The sequence below is a fragment of the Ctenopharyngodon idella genome, chromosome 19 (assembly GCF_019924925.1).
Source record: "Ctenopharyngodon idella isolate HZGC_01 chromosome 19, HZGC01, whole genome shotgun sequence".
NCBI lineage: Eukaryota > Metazoa > Chordata > Actinopteri > Cypriniformes > Xenocyprididae > Ctenopharyngodon > Ctenopharyngodon idella.
Window position 1 is genome coordinate 27,976,539 of NC_067238.1, and position 18,608 is coordinate 27,995,146.

Consider the following 18,608-nt stretch of genomic DNA (forward strand, 5'->3'; position numbering starts at 1 on the left):
CCCCACAATTAAATTTCATCTTACAATCTTGCATTATTTAACAGAGAACGGACACTATCAGTCTGTGGGTGAAGTGCACCAGAGAAACACTTTGTGCACGATTTGCCTTGTACTTGTAAATGTCCTGATCAATATCTGTTTGTTTACTTGCTTATATTTCACTCTAATTATTGTAATGGCATTTCAATTTCAGAAAAGACACAATGTTCCTTTGTTGCCAAGTTTTTTAACCTTCTGGCGCTCCTCGCATGGGGCTCAAAAAATTACCTTTTTTATTTTAGTTTGATAATGTTTATGTAATGTATTTTTAGGGGATTTTATGGTACTAAATTATATTTATGCAGTAGTTATAATCCATTTATTACCTGTTAACCACTTTTTGAGCATGAAAAGCATAAATCTTGAATGCTTTAGAGCACAGACTTAAGTTTGGTCTCTTTTTAAAGACACTAGGCAGATTATTGCTGAAAAAAGTGAACTTAAAACAGTTATATAAGGTTATGTTTATTGTTATAAAACACTGCACAAAAATACTATTTTCTATTTTTATATGAAATATTTATTTTCCAAAACATGTTTTACTATAAATACAATATTTACAATTTATGCTAAATATAAATTACATTTTTCTACCAAATACCAAAACATACTAAACAATTAAGAATCTTGTAATGCATTTTGGGTAAATGCAAAATGTATTTTTAAAATATATTTTAGACAAAATAAAATTTGATTGAAAAATATATATACTGTTCAAAGATGTTTTAACTTTCTATTCATCAAAGAATCCTGTAATCAGCATATCTGTTTTCAACATTGATAATAATAAATGTTTCTTGAGCATCAAATCAGCATATTAGAATGATTTCTGAAGGATCATGTGATCATGTGAAATTCAGCTTTGCAATCACAGGAATACATTTCATTTTAAAATATATTACTACAGAAAACAGTTCTTTTAAATTCCAATAATATTTAACAAAATTTCAGTTTTTACTTTATTTTTGATTAAATAAATGCAGCCTTGGTAAGCATAAGAGGCTTCTTTCAAACACATCTAAATGATAATAATAATAATAAAAACACTTACAGATGCTAAACATTTGAACGGTAGTGTATATACAGTAAGTACTTAAAATGTATGTAAAATATATAAATATACTTTAAATATTAGTAATATATATGTTTTAATATATTTAAAAATATGTGTAAAAAAATATATTTTTTGTCATATAGGAATAAAGCATATAAATATCGCATCTTTTCTTGCATTTGGTTCTTTTTGAAAAATGGTAGGCAGCCAAAAAAGGATCAAATACAAGGTGATGTTAGTAAGCGAATGCTTCTGATCGCATGCCTGTTGTCAGTCCCTTTCTTTAAAACCCTTTTCAAAGTCCCCTATTCTACACCTCTTCCTCATTTCTGCCAGTTTTGTACATTCATGCTCTGTTGTTTTTATTCAGTACTCAATGGGATGTAAGGCTGAGTTCCTGTGCTTTTTTTTAAAAAAAAAATTGTCAACTATACAAACTAAGCAAATGCGTTTGCTGTATACAGACTGTTTTCCCTGGAAACACAAGAACTAAAAGAAAAATCAATAGTGAAAGAAATTCTCTCCTCACTTGTCATTCCTGATTTGATGGCTTTCAGAGGAAAAGGCAAATAAAGTAGCATTTCTGTCTACCTCTATTTACGTTCATATTTCCAAGAATTCCATTTCTGTATTTTATTCCCCTTTCTGTCTGCAACCTCCCAGAACACACTGCCACTTCATCATCCTACTTTTCACGCACACACACAAACACAAACACAAACACAAAAGCTTTATCATTCACATTTGAAAACCCATCTCTTCTATTTTTATTTTTTGAGTCTTATCATCTCATCAGGACCATGAAATGTGTCATGAATGAAATGCATGTGAAGCCAGAGCAGGCTGACGTTCATTTTCAGATGGATTCCAAGATTTCCGTAATACATCACAAGCTCTTTCAAAGAGATCGTGCATCACTGTACGCATGCAGAAAGCACGTTCCAGCACGGATGAGGAAAGATTCTTGGCTTAGAAGCATCATGTAATAGATCTGGATCAGTAGTGGCATACCATCGTTCCCCAGGGGCAGCGACACACATGCTGGAACTGTGCACTCAGCAGAAGGGGAAATAAAGCATTAAATAAATCCTGCATCTCTGCTCCATTCTCTCGGGCCAGATCAAGCGCTCTATCAGGGGAAATGTGAGAGGAGCAATATTGTAATAGGATCCATTTTACACTAACCTGAGGAGACAAAAGTCATGGCAAAGGAAAGAGGTGGAGGCAGGCATGCATTACTTTTGCTGCTTCCCTCGAGCGCTCATGATTCACTCAGAGTGAGCCACTCACCCACCTCTTAGACTGTAGTCGTACACTTAATGTCACAGAACAGGTGCACACCAGGCAGGAAGAGATGGATTCAGACATGCAAACATCCACGTATGGATAAAATTATAGTTAGATCATAGAAATATCTACCTTTAGCAGATAGCAATGTGTCAGATCAACTGTGGGTGGGAAGAAGGAAATCAGATCATATAAAACCTAGTGTGAAAATACAGGTAAATTAAAGCTCATAAAACCCACATACACCTAAATGTAAGGTCTCAAAGAGGTCATTTTTATTACTCTGGTGTCCCCAGAATGTGTCTGTGAAGTTTCAGCTCAAAATACCCCACAGATCATTTATTACAGCTTGTCAAATGTGCCCCTATTTGGGTTTGAGCAAAAACACATCGTTTTTGTGTGTGTCACTTTAAATGTAAATGAGCTGCTGCTCCCGGCCTGCTTTCCAGAAGAGGGCGGAGCTTTAACAGCTTGCGCTTTTGTTGCTCAACAACAACAAAGCTGTAGAATCTCACACAGCCAAAATAAGGATTGTCAGTAATGGTGTTCAGCCTTACATTGTTCAAACCGAAGTCGGACACTGATGGAGAGACTCAGGAAGAAGTTACAACTTTTAGAATGCATCTGGATGTTTCTGAACAGTTAGGAGATAAATTGATGTAGTTGCTGTGGAGTTGATTCAACTCATCAACCGTTATGTTAATCTTTTGTGCAAATCCTGTGTTGAATTGACAATCGTTTGTGAAGCAGTCCGGCGTAACTCTTCCTCTTCTCTAAAGCAGCCAAACATGGCCCCTTTGTTGCGTGTTCTCAGGGGCAGGGTTTATGTAAATTTTTGGGTTTGTGATGTCACTAACTCAGGAAGAAGCTTGTTGTAGTCCCTACCAGCCGTTTGTTGTAGTCCTTAAAAAGCGATTTCTGTAAAAGGAAATATCTCCCCTTGCATTGAACTTTGAGCGTTGTAACTTTGCAGATGTCGTTTATGTTCAACATCAACATTACTCACTAAATAAAGTTAAAAAAGTAAAATCATAATCGAGGACCCCTTTAAATTTCTCATGGTAGCAGCTGAGCCAAAGTATACTGCAACAGATAAAATCTTTAGGCTAATTTACAAATAGTATCAGTGCTTCACAAATTCTGTTTATTATTAAGTACCTGCTGTGGCTTATTTATCAAAGCAACTCAGTAAGAAATCCTATAAAGTGTATTTCAAGCCAACCTTTCCATAGTCCTGCATCTCTCCACAGAAGTACAGAAAACACATTGCTAGGAAAGCAGCCCATTTTTCAGCCTGACTTCATACTGGCCTTAATCAGACAATTGTTCCCTGAATGTTATAGAATATGTGTCCACATAGCAGGCTTTTACATCCCATTACCTTGAATAGAGATCATTGTTTTGGAAAGTTTGTGTTCAAATATTTAGTTGATTTGCTAAGCAGTTATCTGTGATTTGTTCTGGGATGAGATCCAATTTAGTTTTGTATTTTGTCTCCACTTCGATAAAAGAGAATTAGTCACTTATAGGCATAATTCACACCCCAAAATGAAAGGGGGCGTTGACGTAACACAAAGTATCCCCATCTAGAAAAAACATATGGTCCATTCAGGTATTTGACGGACGTAAACAAACCTGTCACTACTACAACTATGGAACTAAAAGCTACTGAGCAAATACAGATGGTGGAGCACTGAATAATATTAATACATAAAACAAAAAGGAACATCGCCTCGGCCAACATATTTGAAAATTCGCCTCATTGATAGCCTTGAAATGAATACTTTTTAGACAACCAGATATAAATACGTCTTAGATACACAATTTCAGCGGTTTTACCATAAATACAGGCAAGTTACCATGATACCACCACCACCAAAAGCAATTAATTGTGTCTGCTTTACAGTAAAAAAATTACTCAAAATTTGAAGGCAATCAGGTAACTTACTTTTTTAAGTTAAACCAACAATTCTTTTTTACAGTGTAGTTGTTTATGTCTTAAGCGTACGTAAATAATTGAGAAAGTAAACGCATGTGTACAGTATCAGTATATTAGATACGTGCATTCGCTCTTAAAGTGACAGCAGCCTAATATTCCTGCTGCTGTCTGTTTTTAATGTTAATCAAACAACAACAGACAAAGAAAAAATCACTCACTGCTCTTGACAGAATAACTTTTGAAACTTTAATAAGGATTAATTAATAAGGATATTTAATTAATACAGTGAAGAATATGCAGTGTTATTTTACATTTGCTTAAATTTCTGTACATGAAAAACTATTCTGTCAGACCTAACTGAAAAACCTGAAAATCACTATTTCATTTGTATCTTTGTTATATTGTATTTATTTGTGCTTTTGCTTGTAATTTGATTGTTTTTATTTTACTACTGACTGTTTACTTGTCTTTAATAATGTTTTAAATGTATATTAGTGAGGCTAGTAGTTGTGGTATCGAAACTGGAATAGAGAATTGTGAATTTTCACTGGTATCTAAAATTTTGGATGTGATTACTGCCTGTTTTTGCAAAAACAGTTTCGTTGACGGTAAAAAATATTTATGGCCGATACATTTTCCTAAGTCACCGGCAATTGGCAGGTCTGTAAAAAGAGTTAGTTTTAGGCCCTTTTGTACATGAAGGTAAAACTTCATTGGAAATTGGAAAGTAGCATAGGATAAATAGATTAGAATCCCTACTAAGATATTCAGTTATGCATTGTATGTGTGTGTGCCTGTAGACTACACTATCACTATCCGATACTTCAAAAAAACGGCACATCTGTGTATGATAGAACAGTGAGTTGATGTGTTTTCCCAGAGAGCAGATTACATGCAGTGCTTTTTCATGTGATCACCTCAGTCAGGTGACAGGCTGATCCCCCCTGCCCACACACCCGTGTCCTCCTGCCTCATGCTCCACGAACAACTGAGAAATGATAGAAAGGAACAGAAAGTGAAACAGACCACAGATCCTTTTTAAAACAGAACAACGGGAGGCGGAAACTGCAAGTTATAGTTCAATCTTGTAACTACCTTTCTCCGTTACTCTGTCCTTGCCACAATAAATCTGAGCTATTCCCTCCTTGCATCATATAAAGCTATTGACGTTCACTGGTAGGATGTATGCATGCAGACAGCTCTGCTCTTCACCCTGCAACCATTTTTAGGGAAACCAAAACGTAGAGAAACAGAGAGATGCAAAGGTTCTTGGCATTCAGAGTCCACAAGAGTCATTAATCTGAGCTAAACTCATCGTTTACACCCGCAAAATGACTAGTTTTACGCCAACTCACTTGACCTTTCTCACCAACTCCAGTCATCAGGGGTTTAAATGTCACAGGCGAGCTGCTACAAAGGATCTAGCAGGAGAGCAGCAGGAAACAGTCGCTCTGACATGGATTTACACATCTATACAGCAGCAGGATGTATGTTATCAGATTAAAATCTGAATAAAGGGCTTTAAAAAAGATAAATGTTCGAATAGAGTGCATAGAAGAATCCAACATGCAAAGTGGAAAAACTATTTACCGCACTGTCATTAGCCACAGTCTCTTTTATAGAAATTTTGGTAACACATTACTTTGATGGTCCCCTTTAGACATTCTGTTGACTATAAGTAGCATTGAACCTACATGTATTAGAGTATAGGCAGTCTGCTTAATATCTGCTAACACTTTATTTTGATGCTCCCCAACAGACATTTGACTATATAAGGCTATGTTTACACCGTGAGCCTTAATGCTCAATTCTGATTTTTGGTCAGATCTGTTTTTTTTTTTTTTTTTTTTTTTTAATAGCTGTTTATATTGTTGTTTTAAATGTGGCCAATATTAGATTTCCAGTGTGAACAGATCATGGTTACATAGATCACAATACAAACGAGGTTGGCCAGGTTTTTACCACAAAATCCACTCAATTGCTTATTAACACTAGTCCAAAACTAGCCCAATCGAGTTCCGTGGGGTATCCCGGTAAAAATCGCGTTCCGGGGGTTAAATATCGCATTAGTGCGGTCGCTTCAATCCACGGAGTTGCAAAACAACCAGCGGCAACAGTGAAAAAGTAACCCAATTCTGCGGGAAAATCAAGGACTTGGCAACACACACAGCACGCTGTCATACGGAAGTAAACACGGATGGCATTAAAGTAAGCGATTACGCGTTTATTTTTAGTGTGATATGCAGTGGAAGCCAGCGAAATTATGAGCAGGCAGTATGAAAAATAAAGACAATGATGTGACAAAAGAGAGCAGAGCTTTGAAACTTTTATAATACGAGCCCTCATGTTTTGCTTGTATTAGCTGTCTCTGTAGGCTATTACTTACGAGTTCTGACACATCACTTTACTGACTACCTTTCACAACTGTCTTCATAACGTTGGGTGTGTAAAAACTTTGAATAGACTCCCATGAGCGCAGAATCGTGACGAATGTTGATCTCGAGTGATGTAAAAAATCGCATGAATTCCGATATGACTGTTCACACTGCAGTCGCATTACAAAACATCTGACCTGTATCGGATTTAGTGGCACATATGGAAGTGGCACAAATCCGAATTGAAAAGATCAGATTCCATGTGGTTTGTACTGTTCACACTGTCATGGGGAAAACAGATATGAGTGACATGTGGAAAAAAAAAAAAAAAAATCAGATTTGGGCCACATTTACCTGCAGTGTCAACTTATTCTACTACTAACCCAAACCCCTTCTTATACTAACCCTAACCCTAACAGTCTACTAGTACTCAACTAATACTCTAATGAGAGTTAGTTGACTGACAGAATTGACACCATCGCGCAGGTGTATTTGAAGTTGCAATGTAAAGCGATAGATCTTTTGTTCAGTCAAACAGATTATCAAAAAAGGTTCTATCCATTGGTTGATGACTGGATAGAGGTAAGTGAATGTAAGTTTGCAGTCAATTGTAAGCAAGCATTAGGATGAGTTTAAGCAGAAAAATGATTGGCATATGCCACCAGAGAGAAGCCTGTCCTTTTACCGGAAGATCGAGTTGATATTTTAATTAATGATATTTTAATTCAAAATAAATAAATGAACATCCATGGATTAATTGTTCACAATAAGATAATTAACATTAACATTTCGAAAACAGATGGGGTGAAGCAAATTGTATTGTGTGAGTATGATGGGAATTGTACAGAGATTTATTTTTTAAAAGCTTCAAAACTAGTCACAGTCATTAACTGTAGTAGGAATGGATTTGGAATGAAAGGAAAAAGAATTTCGGTGTTGCCTCACAGCAGCGGTGGATTTACTCTGCCTTGCTGGAGCTCGCAGGTGCAGCCACCAAAAACTTTGCTGTTGTCATGACAATGAGCACACATCTGGTTTTCTGTTGTTTGTGCACACACATGCTCCAAAAAGAAAAAAGAAAAAAAAGATAAAAAGACCATCTTAGTCAAAAACACCTTATGTCACAAGCCATCTTTTATGGTTTACCCTAAATATCACTGAAAAATAGCTGAAAGCCAAGTACAGCATTTCCACTCTAAAGAAGTGACAACTGTGAAAAACAGTCATTTTACTTTATAAAAGTGGTAACACTTCAGTATGGGGAACACATATTCACTATTAACTGAGTAGAATGTCTGTTGGGGAGCATCAAAATAAAGTGTTAGCAACTGTTAAAGGCACAATATGTAATTTTTTGCCGCTAGAGGTCGCCTACTCAAAACAAAGGCGTGGCCAAAGCTTGATGATGCCGAGATTGAGCGCGGAATCATGGGAGATGTCGTCTTCACCTCACAGCCGGTGGAAAAGAATCTGACGGGACTCGGGCAGAAATCATGTTCATGGATGAGATTATTAACGTTACTGTACTATGAAGCAGAGCAGGGCCGAGTGCTGTGCGAGCAGAAACAAGGCCGCTAGAGTGATTGCTAATGAGAGACAAGCGCGACACATGTCTCAAGAGCAGCAGAACTTTTATTATGCCGCAGTCGCCGCTTCCGCTTCTTCTGGTCAAGCGTATGTGGGGTAAAGCAGCGCTGTTTTGTCATATTAGATACATTTGAGTGTGTTGGAAATGATGTTATAACATTACTCTGTGCGTTCGCTCGGCAGCTGCTATGAGACTCTTGTTGCACACTGCAGTAAACTAGATCAATATTAGTCAAGGTAAAACATGGTACTCGCTGTAAATCAAGAAAATGAGATTCAAACAATTGAGCTATATAACATGATTAGTTTTCTGTCTATAAATGTATCCAAACAGTTGTTCCCTTGTCTAATAAAACATATTAAAGCATCTCTGGTGTTTCCATGGTTTTTACAAATAAAACCAGAAATCGAGGGTAATGCGGGTATGATGTCATTGATAGGCGACGCACGGACACGGTCCGTGTCCTGGTTAGAATGACTTATTTCTCTGGATTTAAACATTCTTGAAACATCTGGAATAATGTAAGTGCACAAGTCAACAAAATATATAACACTGTTCTAGTGGTTTTTGGATATTTAAACCCCAAAATCTTACATATTGTGCCTTTAAGCAGACAGTCTTCTAATAATCTAATGACTGCTAGTTAACATGTACAGTAGTTGCAAAGTTACTTATAGTCTAAAGCGGACTAAAGTGTTACCTAAGATTTGTATGTTTTATTGTCTTTAGCAGGGGTTTGCACTGCTTGCTGCGCCTCGATTATCCATATGCATGTACTGTATAAATAATGTATGTATGACGTCCGGTTGAAAAATAAGGATATATCCAGCTCTTCATGTTTAGGTAAGTGAGAGTTATGCGTTCTGCGTGAGGTATGTTACGGCTGACTGCCTCTGCTCATAAACTACTGTGTTCTCATGCTAAGAGGCCTCAGATGGTGTGTTTAAAAACATCAGACGTACTCAGGTGTTCATATAACCCTTTTATTATCCACTTTACATAATGCCTCCCTCTGCAGGTCCTTGGTGTCATCCTTCTGGATCCTCTCTCATTCTGTCTCTTTCTCTTCCTTTTATGCTGGAGATCTGTAGGCTAAAAAAATATATAAAAAATCAAAATGACCTCTTTTTTTGTCTTGGCCTTAAGTCTGTCTTCTTCAGATATGTTTTGAATTTGAATTTCTCTCTTTGATTGATTTCCACTGATAGCATCTGGTTTTTAAGGTAGCAACATCAAAGTTTGTATAATACACATACATATTTTTTTTAATAAATACATTTAATTCATTAATTCACTAAAATAACAATATTGAGCTGGTACAGAAACAGGGTGGAAACTGTAATAATGCAGATAAATTAATTTCATATGCAAACAATTTACACTAATTATTAAGCTGATAAAACTAAACAAGACCAAACAAGAACCTGACCCATAGCATTCCTCACTGAAAGACTGCGGTTTTTAAATGAATGTTTTATGTTATTCTTCTTCAAAAAAAAACAACAACAAAATAAATAAATCAATACAAATAAAATAAAATGAATGCATAAAATGTCGTGCAGGTAGTTCCAAGAACCAAATGATAAAAATAAATCTGTTTTTGAACCAGTTTGTTGAAATTAACTGTGCGAAGGAAATGAATAAAAATGTCTCCGACTTTTTGCTATCTACGCACCCACATGCTCTTACATGCATACTAACAAATACAGAGACACATGAAACATATATAAACCCCCATAAGACTGAATAATTCCCTGATCTTTTATTCATAACGATACTCCAGCAGAAAAAAAAACCCATCTACAATTTCCATTTTCCACCATTTGATTTCCAGCTCTCTGATTGCTGTAGTGAAGTGAGGTGCACACAGCCAACACAAGCATGATGTGATCCAGCTCACATGCGTTGGGAGATTATGTCTTGTGCTCATATGTGATGCCCTGTGCCCTTTCCTTACAGGATCCACCGGCATTCCCTGGAAGCCTGGAAAATTAACTCAATTTGTCACCCAGCCAGAATGACTGTGTACGGACCATCCGAGAGAGGAAAAGAGAAAGACAGAGAGAGCCTGTGGCATTAAAATATCCTTTTAAGCGAAAAGCACATTTGTTCCAGTTGTCTGTCGCATCTGTTACGGTTCATATTGTTTTCAGGTGTCTTGAATGTTTTAGAGCCAGATGTAAAACACTGTACCGCCACGTTTAATATCTGATGATTAGCCTAACAAAAAATTAATGAGCTGTACAGTTCAAATAATCCCAACATTTAATTTGTCATTTTAGTTTAACTTACAATGGACTGTAAATATTGGAACACTGCTTAATATGGACCTTGCGGATCTGAAAACACAATTAATTCTGCCAAATTAATAGGAACCCCCCTCCTCTGTGGTAATATAGTCTGCCTCTGTTTTATTAACCTTTTGGTGCAGTTCAGTCACTAACGTGTATTTAGCATGTACTTCATTTTTTTTTTTTTTTTTTTTTTTGTCTTTTTTTTTTAACCCCATGGTGCTCTTCAACCAAAAAAATTTATGTTTTGGTGGTTCATCGTTCAATGAAATGGTACAAAAATTGGGAAAGGTTTTGGCACTTGCTATGTAAACACACAAAATCATGGACATGATTCGAAAAGGTTAAATGATCCTGAAAAAAAATAGTCACACTTGTACTGTTTGCGGTCAAAAATGGCCGCATTGGAAACAAATAGGAAGCAAATTTCATATAGTGAAAATGTTTGGTAATGCATCCAAACTAAATTTTACTGAAAGCTCATTTTTTGAGATATCAACCTCAAATTTGGAACACAACTTGTTTAGAATTATGGCTTTGTTTTTCTTTCAGTTTTAGAGTAAAAACATGTTTTGGAAAATATATATTTCATTTCAACTTTAAAAATAGTATTTTTATGCATTTTTTCATAATAGTAAACCTAAAAAAATTTTTTTTTTTTTTTTTTTTCACTTTTTTTTCACTTTTTTCACTTTAGCAATAATCCACCAAGTGTCTTCTTTAAAAACAGACCAAACCTGAGTATGTTCTCTAAAGCATTCAAGATTTACAACAGTTTAATTTGGAAATTTCATTTTCAGGTCTATGCTCAAAAATTGATTAACAGGTAATAAATGGATCATAACTATTCCATAAATATAATTTAGTACCATAAAATCCCCTAAAATACAAAATATTAAATAATAAAAAACATTATCAAACTAAAATATAGTACATTTATTGGTAACACTTCATTTTACAGTGTCCTTGTTATACATCTTACATGTAGCTACTGTAGTAATAATGATCAATTATGCATAATTACATGCAACTAACCCTAAACCAAACCCCAATCTTAACTCTAATTCTATAGTAAGTACATTAAGTTAATTATTATCACTCAGTATTTAAATGCATAATTACACTGTAACAGTGACACCTTAAAATAAAGTGTAATCCATTTATTTCACTGAGGAAAAAAAAAATGGTATTAGCTAATGCAAAGTTATTCTTTCCAAACAATTTCTACTCTTTCTCTATCCGCCTGTTTCTTTGTCTCTGTCTCTTTTTCTCCAGAGGTGGGAAACACATGACAGGTGTGCAGTGAGAGATGGTTCCGTGCCGTCACCGCTTCCCCTGGGCGTGACCGCGGTCAGACTGCTGTTCCAGCCCGATGGGCTCAGGTACCCAGGTGGCCAAGAGATGAAAATACTGAGAGAAAGAGAGGATTAACATGAGAGTTCTCTGACACTGCTAATGTAGGGAAGCAGTGTGATTATATTGCGGAGAAAGGAAATAATGTAAGGGGGGAAAAAAGGGATTTTTTAAATAGTCCATTTTAGGCATTCTACTAACTATGAGTAACTTTGCAACTACATGTCAATATTAACTGCTTAATATCTGCTAACACTTTATTTTGATGCTCCCAACAGACATTCTGCTGACTATAAGTGACTTTGCAAGTACATGTCAACTTACCTCAACCCTAAACTAACAGTCTACTAATACACTAACAAGAGTTAGTTGACATGTAGCTGCAAATTAATGAGTTAGTTGACATGTAGTTGCAAAGTTTTTTATGGTTAGTAGAATGGCTGAAGTGGACCATCAAAATAAAGTGTAATTAAATATTATAAAGAAGCTGAATCAAAGAGGGACAAGACACTGATTAATGCTATTTTCTATGGTTAATATCAGTCCATTCACTCTCATCCGTTTATTCCCTTTGTATTCACTCTGAAATCACTGAAAGGGATCAAGATAAAGCTTAAAGAGCAGCACTCCCAAGAATGACACGCATTGAACTCCTCTTTGTTTAAACAAGTTCTTATGAGAGACTAGAATTGTGCGTGTGGATTAAACAGTTTTATTATGGAAATCTCAAGTTAAACCTTTTGTGTTAAGCTCTTTTCTCCTTTCATCGAAATCGGGAACCGCATAAATTTTGATCTGGAGATCAGGGGTGCGTTTCCCAAAGCGAACTATGGTCGCAAGTTCTGTCGTTACCAATAGAGTTCAATGGGACTTACGACCATAGTTGACTAACGATGCTTTCGGGAAACGCACCCCAGGGCTGTAGTAGACTATTTGATCAGTTCCAAGCCAAAACTGAATGTTAACAATGACATTACCAAATGAAATGTTCATAAATTATTCTTAACAACAATTTCAACAGCTCATCGAGTTGCCGTTTTGGATGAAAACAGTGATTTTGACATTTCATCGTTGACCATTTCAAGGGCTAAAGTGAACATTTTATGTTACACTTTATTTTCACAGTCCACTTTAGACATTCTACTAAGTAACTTTTCAACTACGTGTCAACTAAATGTCATTAATTTGCAACTACAAGTCAACTAACTGCAATTAGAGTAGACTGATAGGTTAGGGTTCGGGTAAGTAGAATAAGTTGACATGTAGTTGCAAAGTTACTTATTGTCAGTAGAATGTCTGTTGGGGGCATCAAAATGAAGTGTATAGCAGATATTAAGCAAATAGTCTACTAATACACTAATGACTGCTAGTTGACAGTTAATTATAGTAAGTAGAATGAAAAGTGAAATAAAGTGTTACCAATTTGGTCACACTTTAGAGTCCAATTCTCACTATTAATTAACTAACTATTAACTATGACTATTGCCTCAATAAACTCCTAATTACTGCTTATTAATAGTTATTAAGGTAGTTGTTAAGTTTAGGTATTGGGTAGGGTTAAGGGATGTAGAATATGGTCATGCAGAATAAGGCATTAATATGTGCTTTATAAGTACTAATAAACAGCCAACATCCTAGTAATATGCAACTAACTAATAGTGAGAATTGAACCCTAAACTAAAGTTTTATCCCTATTTTATATTGTGACATTTTATTTGATAAAATAAAAAAAACTGTCTGGGATTTTTAACACCAGTGTTCCTTCATGAAATGGAATGTTTGTCATTGGAAACAAAAAAGCGGATATGATATTTCTGAAAAATTGGTGAAAGACAGATGGCATGGATTCACGCAACATCACACTTGTTCTTCTCAAGTTCAACATGATACAAAGCAAACATGAACGCCACTTGACAAGACGGAGTGTATAACAGCACATCCAGAACAACTGACGAGAAATATTACAGCAAACACATCCATCTATCACTCCCTACAGCCGTGTCAGATGGGGGAACATCTATCAAGTTCATTTAAAAAGTCACCCAAGCTTTTGTGCCAACAGTTGAGCAGTCAGCAGTTTTATTCTTTGAAGTGATGCTGATTTTTTGCAGCATATTGTTTACTGTCATTTGCATCCAAATAATTACCCCATCAGGACAATGGGAACAGTATCACAGGCTGGTTTAATTACTCTCGGTCGAACCCAGCTCTGAATTTAAATTGCAGATTTAGGATTCCCTTGTTTGCGTCTGTGGAAAGCTTTGACATGCATTAAGTTTACATTACACACTCGTACAGCCTTCTGTCTATTCACAGATGTCAACTTCTGTTTGTAAGATGACAGCCACAGCCCTGCTTAATATTCAAATGTAAACATGATCATTTTGTTTTCAGGAAATCTAAGTGCTTTACATTTCTGGTTTTATGCACATAATCATCTGTAATTTTCATATTCATCGTGATAGAATAATTAGCATCTTGCTTGCCGTTTGTGTGCTTTACGCACACATTGCTTAAATTGCATGCAGTACTTATGCTAGTTTCTTTTTCAACACATTTTTTGTCTCAGTTCATTTTCTTACCAACATGACTAGCATATGAGATAGTTTTTGGTAAAGTAGGCTATTTTCTCTCTCCAGCTGTTTGTGGTCTTTATTCAGTGCTGGGAGTTTGTACTCGCTGTAGTAAGTGATTAATTTTGCAGATGTACTTCACAGTGTCCTAATGTTCCACAAAGCCAAACCAATCACAGAATGTAAGGCTGAAACACAGTATTTATCCAAATGCTCAAAAATGCCACTAAGGCACTAACAGGCCAAATCACAATATGGAAAAATTGAGGCTTTGATGTAACATTATAATGTAAAAGAGGTCAAGTTAATCAAAGGTTTCTAGCAAACAACAATTATGGTTTAAAATTATAAACAAATTTAATGCACAAGATGAAGGCAAAGAACCACAGAGTGCATTCGAATTGTTTAATGCACAGCTAGCCTGAATTATTCCACTTATACCATAGTAATTGGCCAGCAATGACAATTTGCTATTGATGTTTGCAGTGCAATAATTGACCAGAAGGGTAAAAATTATGCTATTTTATTAATAAAAGCTATGGGGCAGTGTTGATAAATTTCTGTGCTCTTGAATGTTTTGGTGTGTGCACGGCGCAATCTCCAATCTCTCTCTCTCTGTGTGTGTGTGTGTGTGTGTGTGTGTCTGTGTTTCAATGAAAGCAGCACATTAATATTAACCTTATTTTTAATGTAAGAACGGGTGCGGCCATTGTAACTTGATTGTGTCAAGGTATTCTGGTCTCATCTGCTTCCATTTATTTTAGCTAGTCACTTTAACTATTTTAACGATGTTTCTACTACTTTTCTGGACCTTGAATGTGGTAATTACACTGCTTTCTATGGGGGATAAAAAAAGATAACCTCTCAGATTTCAAGAAAAATATCTTCATTTGTGTTCCGAAGAAGTTTTACAGATGTGGAACGGCATGAGGGTGAGTAATAAATGACAGAAATTTCATTTTTTGGGTGAACTAACCCTTTAAATAGGCTATCATCTAAAACCCACCAAGGTGATATCAGGCTTTGGCTTTATCTGTACACCTATCAATATTAAGGAAATAATTTAAACTCCCAAAATGGAGTTTATCATGTCTAACAATATTTTTAGCTAGAATCAAACATGACAGAATCTATGAACATATAAATTGTGCATGGAGGGAAATCCACATCTAGTGCCCAAAACAGCTTGTTTTGATGTGCACCAAGAATGTCTCAGGCCAGTCCATACTGTAGCTGTTTGTGGTTCTGATTATGGATGCACATCCCACAGTCCCTACACATATGCTCCATTTCAAAACATACAGAGCTGACAGAGGCAGCATTTTAAGGGATCATAGGCTAGAGCAGCAAAAGCTGTTCAAACAGGTAAGCCTCTTAATTAAAGGGTTAGTTCACCCAAAAATGAAAATAATGTCATTTATTACTCACCCTCATGTCATTCTACACCCGTAAGACCTTCGTTCATCTTCGGAACACAAATTAAGATATTGTTGATGAAATCCGATGGCTCAGTGAGGCAAAGCCATTCAAACTCTCAAGGTCCATAAAGGTACTAAAAACATATTTGAAACAGTTCATGGGAGTACAGTGGTTCTATCTTAATATTATAAAGCGACAAGAATACTTTTTGTGCAAAATAACGACTTTTCAACAATACCTATATGGGCGATTTCAAAACACTGCTTCATGAAGCTTCTGAGCTTTATGAATCTTTTGTTTCGAATTAGTGATTCGGATCTCCTATCAAACGGCTAAACTGCTGAAATCATGTGACTCTGGCGCTCCGATTCACTGATTCAATTTGTAAAGCTCTAAAGCAGTGTTTTGAAATCGGCCCATATACAGATATTGTTGAAAAGTATTTATTTTGGGGGTTTTTTGGTACACAAAAAGTATCCTTGTCGCTTTATAATATTAAGATAGAACCACTGAACTCACATGAACTGTTTCAAATATGTTTTTAGTACCTTTATGGACCTTGAGAGTTTGAATGTCTTTGCTCTCAATAGAGGCCTCTCTGAGCCATCGGATTTCATCAACAATATCTTAATTTGTGTTCCGAAGATGAAGATTCTTCACAAAGATTCTTACGGCTACAGAACGACATGAGGGTGAATAATAAATGACATTATTTTCATTTTTGGGTGATCTAACCCTTTAACTCTTTTCCCGGCACTGATGAGATTTTCCGGTAATCTGCGTTTTTACTATTATACGGTAGGGGGCGCTGTTATGGATCTTCTGAAAGAGTACAGCATTTCCGGATACAAAAACAAGTGAAGAAGAAGATCTGCATAATCCAGAACTAGCCGATAGAAGTTGCAACACTCAACAGCATATAAATCTAAACTGCCTTGCGTTCAGTATTGCCAAGTTCGCGGTTTTCTTGCGGAATTGGGATACTTTAACACTGTTTCCGTGGGTTGTTTATCATGTCCGCGGGTTGAAGCTACTTTTTTAGTAAACGCTGGCAGGGAAAGGGTTAAGTTCCCTATTAAGTTAAGTACTATATTTTAGACAAATTCTAAGGCATATCCTTTGTGAATAAATCAATCAAATAATGCATTCTAAATCTTATATGCAAGTCAAAATTATAGTATAATAAAAAAGTATCATTTTACCCAATATTTTTGTGCTTATTAAGAGTATTTCGCTGTTAGCTTAGCAACTTGCCAATGGCAAACACTACTGAAATAAATATTGAGTCTCCTGTGAGGAATACTATTTATGTGTCCCAAATCCATCATTTATGAGGTTCCATGACAGTTAGGATGTTCCCTTGGAAGACAGCTGCCTAGGCAATAGACAGCTTACTAGGTTTTGTAATGTTTTAGTGTCTCAGTAGACCATGATGGTGAGCAGCTTTGTCACACATCCTTACATATTTGCCATGTCAAAGATACGCCTACTAAGCTTCAAGAGACTTGATGAAGGATGTTCACATCTAAGGATGGATTCTGGACACCAGCTAACAGAGAATGACAGCAAGATCTCAACATCACACAAACCTTTAGAAATCAGCTACAAAATCACTGCATGGGTACAGCTGCTAGGATGGATGAATGAGTGACAGGGACATAAAGGGAACAAACCAGATGCTGATTTTATCCTGTGGAGCAAATAATGCTAGCAATTACACTTCACAACTCTTAATCCTCAATCTATAAAACGGTCTTCTTTTGGTAACACTTTATTTTGATGGTCCACTTAACTAACTATAAGCAACTTTGCAAGTACATGTTTACCAACTCTTATTAGAGTATTAGTAAACTGTCTGCTTAATATCTGCTAACACTTTATGTTGATTCTCCCCCAAAACCATTTGAGAAGATATTTTGAGAAATTTACTGGGGTTGTTTTGAAGCCCACTGACTTTCGTTGAATAGATAAAAACAGATGAAACATTCTTCAAAAAGAAACAGTCATACGGTTTGGAGGGTGAGTAAATTACGACAGAATTTTCATTTTTGTGTGAACTACCCCTATTATTAAGCTTTCAGTAAGGAAAGATACAATCATAAAATCAGACTGACGTGTTAACAGCACACAAAGAATATCCCTGACAGGTACATTACACATCTGTGATCATGAATACAATACATTGTTATTGTGTCAGTCAGTAGTCAAACTGTGCATACAAAGGTGTGGAGAAGATGCGCAGAGTAAGAACACAAGTCAATGCATGCAGACACGCGAGCTAAATGAAACCAGTCTTTGACCTGTACATCGACAAACCTACTTGCTTTTATGTGACACTCTCACACGCATGTACACTTTCATTCAATGTACTTAAGCATCCACAAACAATCATTTTTGGTCCCAGGGCCTCTGGAACCCACCCAGCAACCTTAGATTGATCATAATTGCTGTGTGCAGAAATAAAAGGTTCCAATTAGCCATTCAGCAACTCTTGCCCCCTTTGTGCATATTACACTTGCAAATAATCCTATTATCACAACGACACAGAGTAATAAAGAAAGGCCTCCTGAATATCAATAACATGGCAAATAAACAATGCATTATTATTATTTTAATGATGATCTGTCGATTGTGATAAAGAGAGAGTGCAGTTTATAAATTGTATAAATGGGGGTAATTTTGCAAAAACT

The 18,608-nt window shown here is 36.0% G+C and overlaps 1 long non-coding RNA gene across 3 annotated transcripts in view; it reads right to left on the reverse strand.

The window, feature by feature from the left end:
* Nucleotides 1-9,260: 9,260 nt before the first annotated feature.
* The window catches only part of LOC127501543 (uncharacterized), a 71,561-nt gene continuing 62,213 nt past the window's right edge, over nt 9,261-18,608 (reverse strand). For 2 of the 3 annotated variants that reach the window (XR_007926629.1, XR_007926627.1), the window contains one exon: nt 9,383-11,983. This is a non-coding gene — a long non-coding RNA (uncharacterized LOC127501543). The other variant, XR_007926630.1, reaches the window with a different exon arrangement.